This window comes from Pleurodeles waltl, chromosome 3_1 (assembly GCF_031143425.1).
Source record: "Pleurodeles waltl isolate 20211129_DDA chromosome 3_1, aPleWal1.hap1.20221129, whole genome shotgun sequence".
Lineage (NCBI taxonomy): Eukaryota > Metazoa > Chordata > Amphibia > Caudata > Salamandridae > Pleurodeles > Pleurodeles waltl.
In genome coordinates this window covers 1,917,821,378-1,917,831,455 of record NC_090440.1, presented here as the reverse complement: position 1 = coordinate 1,917,831,455, position 10,078 = coordinate 1,917,821,378, and positions in this window count along the sequence as shown.

Below are 10,078 nucleotides of genomic sequence, written 5' to 3'. Positions count from 1 at the left end.
TTTTTTAGATTCTTCCATGCATGTCTTCTACCTCTTGACAAACAAAAAGTAACTTATTTCAGGCCATATCAGCCCTTTCTCCAGGGATGGAAAGTCGTGCAGAGGGGCTTTAATGCCCAGTCATTGTGCATTTGGTCCCTGCCCCAGGTAACGTGTACAGCTGTGAAGCGAAAGTTCCTGCTTGAGAAATTTACTTTTTGGGCACCCTATCCATTTTTTGGTGCTCCTCACGGATTACCATTTTACAGGCTCTCTAGCAATGACAGACAAAAGATGAGGGTCGAAACCAGGCGAGCTAAGCAGGAAGAAGCAAAAGAATGGCAGGACCTCTGTAAGGTGCTCACAGTTTTCAGACTTACCTAGTTATGGAAGTCATGGAGTCATCAAAGTCCATCTAAATCTAACCATACAATGTTAAAAGTCCAAGCAGCATTTAATTAAAGGATTGGGAAAGGGATGGTAGATGCCAGATTTGCAAACCCTTCAACTCATCACTTCGAGAAACTTCCAGGCTCATTTCCCATTTGTTTGCGCCTTCAACCTGTGAAGGCTTTCCTCTTTGGGGTTTGCCAATTGTTCCTCTCAATAGCCAGGCTCACTCACTCAAAGGCCATGGTACCTTATGGGATGGCTGGCGCAGGTGCGATGAGTATAGGTAGATGATTGGCTGGAGCATCTCTGGGGTATTAGGCTCACAAAGAGACCTGTACCCCTATTCACCGGTGGAGTCTCTTAATCTAAGGGGCTTGGCTGCAAACCCAACATTGGATGCTTCATCTCACGCAGTGTCTTTTGTTTGATGTTTTTAAATCTGTGTGTTAGGTCATTGATGATTTATATTCCTTACTTTTTTTTAGAACGTATTGCTTAAGAAGTTGGCATTCTCTCTTCATGGTGCTATGCAACAATATTTAAATTAATCTTTATTTTCTTATGTGGAATTCGTTCCTTATGTTTTAAAAAGTAGCTACATGTACCATAATGCATAGTTGCATTTTGTGTGCCTTGCTTATATCATTTACTATTTAGAAGGTCATGAAGGATAGTTTGTTGAGGAGGTCTTCACCCTCATAAAGCCGAGCTTTTCCTCCCGAAAGGTTGTGGTGTTGTTTTGGGTGTGTCTAAGCCTTTACAAGTAAAGGGTTAATAAATATGCTGTAAAGGTTTAGATAAAACAAGTTCCATAATACTTTTTGCTTTAGAGAACTAAAAGCAATTAAGGAAACAGTTCTTTATTTTATGAAGACAATTAATAATTGATTTCAGGTTATAAAAGTGGTGGCGTGCTATCATTTGGCGTGCCAGTGATTTGCATGTAGATGCATTTTGGTGTTTCTCCGTGTATACGTTTTATAAGATAAACGGGCAGATTTACCAGCCTTTCTGGCAACGCAGCAGCCAAAAAGTCTGTGCTGCATTGCGCGAGAAGGAGGGAGCAGGAGAGCGCCCTATCTGCAGAAATATGTCTCTCTCCTCCCCTTTCCCTAGCGCTGCTTTCAGCTGCCGTGCACAACGCACACACCTTTGCTCCTTAGTGCAATGGTGTGTGCGAGGGTCTACCATAGGCTTTGTACTGGTGCCCGTCCAGTACAAAATATTAGACCTAGACAACTTCAAAAACACTTCCCACTTTGTATGTGTGCTGCTCAGCACAGCAGACATACAAAGTAGGAAAAGAAAGGAGAAATTACAACATTTCTCCTTTCAACGTCTGGTTTTAAAAGGTGTTAATTTTTGACACAGAACCCTGTCCCACGTTTTGGTAGATGGGGTTTTGCGTACAAAAGGGTGGGTGGTTGCATGGGAACGCCCATTTAATGCCCCCTTGACGCAAAGTAATGCAAAGCAGTGCCTCGTCATTTTCCAGTGGAAAGCAAGTTCCGTGCTGGAAAGTAAATAACAGAAAAAACATTTTGCAGTTTGCGTCACTTTCATGATGCAAACTCAGTGCAGAATGTTGGTAGATCTGCCCCTGAGTTCTTATGAGCCCTACGGTCCTGAAGACCAGTGTAAGGACTAACTCCTATGACAAATCTTATGAACAGTGTTACAAGTTTGTCTGGAATCTTTCTAATAGATTGCCTCCATAAAGTCAATTCCAGCTATGTCTAGTACCAAAGTCTTTCTCCTCATGGTAGATCAAAGCTGAGACCATTCCTTTAACACAACCAGGCATGGGGTGTGGTGCAAACTTATACTTGAAGATTACAAAGATTTTCATGGTTCCCCCAGCACCTCACTTTTATATCCTCAAACTTGCATGCTACACATGACTTCCATTTTCCCATTGTGCAAACCAAAGAACCTTCCTGAGACTATCCTCCCATTTTATATTTGTGCATACCAAAGAGCCTCACTAAGAATACCCTCATAGCAGTATTATTTCTTTATGATGCAGCTTTCAAGAGATCTTCTGATCACTCATAAATATAAAAAACTCAGCATAATTAGTGGGACCAAATGCTTGACGGTCCTGCTATTAAACTTGATTCTGTAGAAGGCAACGTCAGCTTCAAAACTGCAGAAATAATCTGCTGCCTATAGTTTTTGAGATTTATTGACATTTCATACATTTGTGAACTAGCTGTGTCTCTTTCAGCTCTTGTCCCTATTTTGATATACCATTGTGCAAATCTTAAGTGTTTCATTCCAAATGTTGTGATCATTTCTTTTACACAAAGTCTTTGTAAATCATGTAATGTGAGTTGATTGAATGCCTTGCAATAATATTCATTAGCAAGAGCATATTTACCGTTCTTCCTAATATGAAGCAGCTGAGCAAGGGGACTGTCATCTGATGAAGAAACCCACAACGGCACATTGCTTTTTTTAGCCGAAGTTTGGCCCTTTTTAGAGCAAGTTGGCCATTCCTTCTCAACAGTCTATGTTGTTGATAAGCTTTCAGTAAGGGGTGCTGATCTGATGCCCGTCCCGGACTTGGGCCTGGGGCCTTGGTTCTGCCCACAGCCACGTGCCGAGCTCTGATAACTGGTATTTTATTAAAGCCAAGGCCTGTAGCATGCAAAAGGTCTACTTATATTTCCACAGAATTCAAAGTATCGATTTATTCTCTGCCATTTTCAACCATGGTGCACTGTAGGATTCTTTGCAGCTCTTGCAATGTGTGAGTACATCACAAGTACTGCACTTCAAACACAGGACTTCAAACAATGTTTGGTCCTAATTTGTAGCAGTGGGTCCCCTTGCAATCGGGAATATTTCTCCAAAGTTAAGCCACCCTTTGTCACCTTGCTGTTGAATGGCGGGTGAAAGTCCAGCCAATCAGTGTGAAGAGCGCCTGTTTTGAATCAGGAATCCAGAGGTTTTCCTCTGTCCACCATCCCTAGGACAGAAGCATTGGTTACCTCTGTGAATGAATGAGGAACATATAGAGTGCACCGTCACTCACAATAGAGCGTCATGGCACTGTGTCTCACATTTCAGTCCAGTTCGATGTAAGGAGCGGATACTGACAAGGGGCTTGATGTAGCTGAAGAGGGCTAGTTAAAGGGGGGCTTGGGGGAGGGAAACATCTTATCCAGTACAGAACTCCAGAAAACAGCGGCAGCCAGAAGGCCCAATTGTCCCAATTGTTTGGGACATCCCTAATCCCCTTGAATTGTGGTGTCCTGCTTCGGACTACGAACAAATGGCAACTCCTCCTAGGGTAACAAAGCAAGCTGAAATGCTTTCTAGCGCTGTGCAGGTGCCTTTGTTGATCTATGGGCTTTCCTTTCATTTTATTTAAAAAAAGAGTCCAAGTTGTAACTAAACCACACACTCATCTTTCAGTTGTAGCGAAGGGTTCTCTTCGACAATTGTTTTTTTTATGGGAAAACTGTTCTCCAGCAGTTTTTTTTGCTTAATTTTGAACCACGGGCAAAGTTGTATAGATGTGACGAAATCTTCAACCTTTGCAGGCAGTATTGTAATTTCGCACACCTCCTGCTACAATCTCACTGTGCAGATAAAAGCAACAGATATGGAAAATAAAGGTGATCCCGCTGTATTTCCTGAAGTGTCCTGGCTTGTAAAACTTTAAAACACCACAGAAAATGAATAGCAAAAGCACAGTCTGTTCCAAAGGGAAATCTCTGCATGTTCGCTCTTCGTTGACTAATCCTAAGGACGATAAAGATGGTGGCGACGATGGGGATACGTTCGAAGGATGCACGAGGGGTTCTCATACTGCTGCAGATGACCAGAAGGAGTTGAGAAGGTAGATACCATTCTGACTCGTTGGTAGACAGCTCACATGGAGTACAGAAAGGAGGGGAGGAAGGCTCCTAGAACTGGGGCCTCACAAGGGAACGGGTAGAGCACAGGATTGATCTGCGCACCCACAACATTCGTGTGGAGGGCACGTGGTGGCCTGCCCGTGCTGTGTGTGCGCGTGCGTGCTGGGGAGGAATCGGTGGTGTGTGCGCATGCGTGCTGGGGAGGAATCGGTGGTGTGTGCGCGTGCGTGCTGGGGAGGAATCGGTGGTGTGTGCGTGTGCGTGGTTAGTACATATTGTTCTGTGTCATTCATCAGGCGCTTTTATTGTTTTGAATTATTGTGAAGCTTGGACAGAGGACTGACTAACTCAATTCCACCGGCAAATGTTCTTCTGGTTTCAGGAAATTCGGTTATCGATCGTGAGCATTGGAAGGATGTGTTCAATGGCTGCGTGAAAGCAGCTGATTAGATCAAGGAGGATTTTTTTCTGCATGGGCAGGAGGCAGAGCCTCTTCGGGTTTTCTGTCATTTGCCAGGACCAGAGAAGAGAGCTAGAGCAAGGAAAGCGAGCAGTGCATTTCATACTGCGACATAGAATTAGGGAAGATTTGGGAAAAAGTAAAGCATTGTAATTCGGGTACTTTGTACTGCAAGGATCAGGGTGTGAGTTAAGTTCCATTGGTCTAATCTGGTAAAAATTGGCTGTAGATCCAGTGCAACTCTAATCTGTTAAGGGTGAGATGTAGGTCAGGGTTAGTGTAATCTGATGAGGGTGAGTAGGAGGTCCGTTGCTAGTCTAATCTGCTAGGAGTGAGTGATAGATCCAGTGCTAGTCTAATCTTTTAAGGGTGGACTGCAGGTCCAGTGCTTGTCTAAAATGCTAAGGGTGAGCTGTAGGTCAAGTGCCATTCTGATGTGGTATGGGTGAGATGTAGGTGCAGTGGTAGTTTAGTTTGGTCAGAGTGAGCAGTAGATCTAATGGTAAGGGATGAGCTTTAGGTCCAGTGCTACTCTAATCTGGTCAGGGCGAGTTGTAGAAACAGTGCTAGTTTATTCTGGTATGGGTCAGTTTTAGGCCAAGGGCTAATCTAATCTGATGAGGGTGGTCTGTAGATCCGGTGCTAGTCTAATGTGTGAGCTGTAGGTCCACTGCCAGTTTAATTTGTTCAGGGTGAGCGGTAGATCTAATGGTAGTTTAATCTGCTATGGATGAGTTACATGGCCAGTGCTACTCTAAGTGGAAAATTACTGGGCTCTTGGAGGAAATACTTTGAAGAGGGGGACATTAATGCTCTATGAGAACCTAACGAGCGCCTTTCTGGCTGTGAAGCAAACTAAGTCTAAGTTTGACAATCTAGGACCAAACTTGACAAAGATGTTCTTCGGGTCTGAGGCTTGAACCATCTTCTTTCTATAGATCTTCTCCGTGAGCCATGAGCACACCTCATAAATGCCCCCTGGAACCCTCCTAACTCTACAAAGTGCTGGAACTGCAGAAGCACTGTAGATGACTTGCCAAGGTAACTATGATGACAAAGTGCAGGTAAACAGATCTAGTACTTAACTTCTCTGCCAGACTAACCCTCCCCCAACCACACTGCAGCCTCTCTATGGAATCCTATGTTTTCAACTGCACACTTCTGCGTCAGGTGTGTTGTCAAGCCGCAGGGCCTGTGAACCCACCAAGTGTGCTGTGAGAGTGTGTTGAGAAATCATTTTTGCCTCCTTTAACCTTAGATGTAGGAGAGAGCCTTGATTGATCAGAAGTGCAGGGTTTCCTTCTTTCACCCTCTGTTCGCAAGGGACCAAGACCCTGGAAACCCTGATGGAGATGAACAGACTACACAAAGAATGCTGGACTGAAGGACATAGGTTATTTGTGATGCCCAGTGTCAGTGCCCCTGACAAGGAACAAGTAAAACCTACTGCAACCAGTAGAAATGGAGATTCAGACCAAGTCCATTTTCAGAGCGCCCTTGCCCATGACAGAGGTACTTAACTCAAGTCCTTTGTACGTACCCTTGCATCACTAGAAAAAATAAATTGCATTCTCTGTACCTCTCTTGGACCTTAACAGAAACTTCGATCCCACCATTGCTGCTTTTCGGCTCTGTCCTAGAGACAACTTCAGTTTGCCTTAAACACCTTCATTCATGTGTCTGTGCGAATGTCATTCACATTTTGCTTCCACCGAATACAGGATACACCTTACGGCAACTGGTCAGCCCACTCCAGCCATTGGCTTGATCTATTTCTGTGTGACGGCATTGTACATGACCGTCAGTGCTTTACTTTGCTGACTTTTTTTCTTGTCATTCTGTATCCTTTTTTTAATTTTAGCCAGTCTGGTGTTTTTTTTATTGTGTCATTAAGGTATAGTAATTGAAAGCAAGTAATAACGTTTTTGTGACAATGAGAATCATATTTGTACTGTGATGGGCATTCATTTAAAACATATACAGGTTCCTACGTGCACCTGCCTGCAACGTAGCATCTCTAATGTTCTATTAAAATTCAATGCAGTAGTTATTTTTTGTATTAATTTTTGTATTACAAGCATATGGCTTCCACGTTTAGGTGATAGCAAGTGTTGTTTGTATTGCTCTTTCTAATGTTTGTGGTATATGCTTGCAATAATAATAAAAACATTTTTATCATAGCACCACAATGCCAATGTGCGACCTCTTAGCTTTGCCAATGCTTTTTAAAAAAAAGTTTTTGCAATCAATACCATGTTTTAATATACTTGGTTTCATCTCTAGCACTAACGTGGGTGAAGGCTCGAGCAGAGTATTACGTAAAAAAAAAAGCAGACAGCGTAAAGAACCCAGGGGCATATTGGCATATCTATGAGAGCCTTGCGTCACGTTTGCACCACATAAAGTGATACATGCTTGATGCAAGATCCTGAGTCAGATTTATGAAGCCAAGCAAAGCCACATTGCTTGGCTTTGAGTGGCCTCATAAATCTTGAGTTTCCCTGTTGCCTTACTCAAGACTCAAAACCTTGCATCAAAACTGATGCGTCGCCTTACTCTGTGCAAAGGAGGCGTTTCGTGGGCGTTGCAGTGGGTATTCCCATGGATTTTGAGGTATTCACCGATTTACAAAGACTTTGAAACCTGAGAATGAGTTAAAATCTTAACCTCCCCAGGGCAGGCGTAACAAAGAGAAATAACTTTATTTCTTCTTGCTTTATGGATTGTTTCTGTGCAGGAGGGTGCCCCTTCTTGCACATGAACAAGCCTGCTGACAGCACAGGCACCCTGGCATCATGATGCTGAAACGGTGCCAGTGCAGGGGGAAAGGACAGGAATGCACAGCATTGAATAAATAGGGTGGATTCCTGCACCTTGATGTAGGGAAGAGCATCAAGGTGACTCGCTGCCTACCCTTCCACCAAATCCCCAAAAATGAGGGCCCCGGCCCTCCAAGCTTCGTGCAGCCTTGACAGAGGCTAACATTGCCCAGACTCATTACAGGATCGGTGCCGCCATCTTGTGCTTTAGTGCACGCTTGTGGTAGACAGGTTTGACAACACTTCTCAGCCGTAGGCACAAGAGACCTCTGTTTCCCACCTGAGACTGTTTATTCAAGTGTTTCTGTTAATTGTGTGCATAATGGAATGGTATTAACTTTAAAACCAGTGTCTCTGACTACACGCTGATCTTCACTCATTGTGCTCTGCTGGTGTCACACGGGCCTATCACCAATCTTTACACCAACACCTGTCACTTCTGGCCACAGTTCCCACTAGAGAGTCTAGGGGGCCACGTAACCTTGCCGGACCATTGAAGACCTGCTGCCCAGATTGATGGTCCTGCAGGAAAATCATATACCGGTAGGTACTCCTCAACCAGCAGTCAGGAGAAAACGCCTGTATTTTGTTCCGGTTCATGTAGATATCCTGTTAACACTGGTTTTATCGCTGCACCAGGCTGTGTTGGTTGTCTGAGTGTTGCGCTGCGGTTAGGAAGGGAGGGGCCCTGTGTTGCGCTGCGGTTAGGAAGGGAGGGGCCTGTGTTTCTGCTCTCTCTTGAGGTGACCAGGAGGGGCCTCTCGGGTGTCTAGTCACTGAGAAGTGAGTAAGCGGTGCGAATGAGGGGGAGGAAGGTGATATGAATGGAGGAGTGATACTGTGGCGGGGAAGAGGGAGACTGATGATAATCAGTCGCCTATGGCGGCGTGAGGGGGCTGTGCCACTGGGCTGAGCAGTGATAGTGAAAGGAGATACCATACATGGTTTCCTCTCCACCATCGACTTCCGTGAAGGCTAGTGCTGGCCTAACGTGAAAGATCCCTGTGCCCCGAGCTTTCCAAAGACCGGTCTGGGGTTAGAGTGAAGAGCCCTATGCTTTATGTTGTGTAAAGACCGGTCTGGGGTTAGAGTAAAGAGCCCTATTCTTAAAGCTGAGTAAAGACTAGCCTGAGGTTAAATAGCTATGTGTTCAGAGCTGTGTAAATACTGGCCTGAGGTTATAGTAAAGATCCCTGTGCTCTAAGCTGTGTAAAAACTTGCCTGAGGTTAAAGTCAAGAGGCTTGTGCTCCAAGCTGTAAAGTCTGGCCTGAAGTCAGAGTAAAGAGCCTTGTGCTCCAGGCTTTGTAAACAGAGGCCTTAGGTTAGAGTAAAGAGCCCTGTGCTCCTGGCTCGGAAATGAGAGGCCTGAGGTCAAAGAGCCCTGTTCTCCAAGCTTTGCAAAGACTGGCCTGAGGTTAGAGTAAAGAGCCCTGTGCTCCACCGTTTGTAAAGACTAATCTGAGGCTAGAGCAGTGGTCTCCAAACCTTTAAATGCCGCGTCCCCCCAGTTGAAAAATAAAAATAATTGGGCCCCCCTCAGAATTTTTCACAATTATTTTTAAAGATTGCAATGTTTAAATATATGTAGACCTATTTAAACATTGCACATAAGTACTGTTACCTTTTTAAAATTGCAATAACATGCTTTTGCTTAAAACAAAGGCCTGTTATCTATATAATGCTTCTTTTGGCCAGAGTCTGGAGCCCCCCCCCCTGGGATCACTTGAGGCCCCCCAGTTTGAAGACCTCTGGGCTAGAGTAAAGAGCCCTGTGCTCTATGCTGTACAAAGACTGGCCTGGGGTTAAAGAGCATGTGCTCCGAGCTTTGCCAAGCCTTCCCAGAAATGATGACTCTCCTTACTCGTTTACAGGACAGTCGCGGTGGGTGGACACGCCTGGATGCTGGAATGGCAGGGGATGCAGTAACAGGAGAGGATGTCGCAGGGATGGTGCGACAATACACAAAGGATGTGGTAATCCGGGCCTGCTCCTACCAGTGATGGAAGAGAGCAATGTAGTAATATGAGTGCTCCTCGAAATGGAGCAATGTCAGAATCCTTAAGTTCCGAGCAGAGGGGACATCTGTTTACAGTGGGGGTCCTGTGAGTGGAAGGAAGGGGTGATAATGGGGTTCTTCTGAAAGAGGTGTGATGGGGGGCGGGCGGTGCTCCTTGGAGTGGAGGAGGGGGCTGTCATACAGTGAGTGCTCCTTGAGATGCAGGACGGAGGAAGGGGGGGTAGTTTTGGTACTGTTCCTGAGTGGAAATGAGGATGTGGTAATTGGGGTGCCTTTCGAAATGGCGGATAGAGATGTAATATTGAGGGTCCTCCTCGGAGTGAAGGAAAGGATGGGGTAATGTCGCTTGCTCCTCAGAGTCAAGAGAGGGATGTGATAAAGTGAGGGATCCTTGGGATGCAGGACGGGGGTGTGACTTTGGTGGCATTTCTGAGAGTGGCCAAGAGAGATGTGACAATGGGCCTCTTTGGAGTGGAGAATACAGATGCGATATTGAGGGTGCTCCTTCTGGTGAAGGAAATGATGTCCTACTCGTATGAGGGG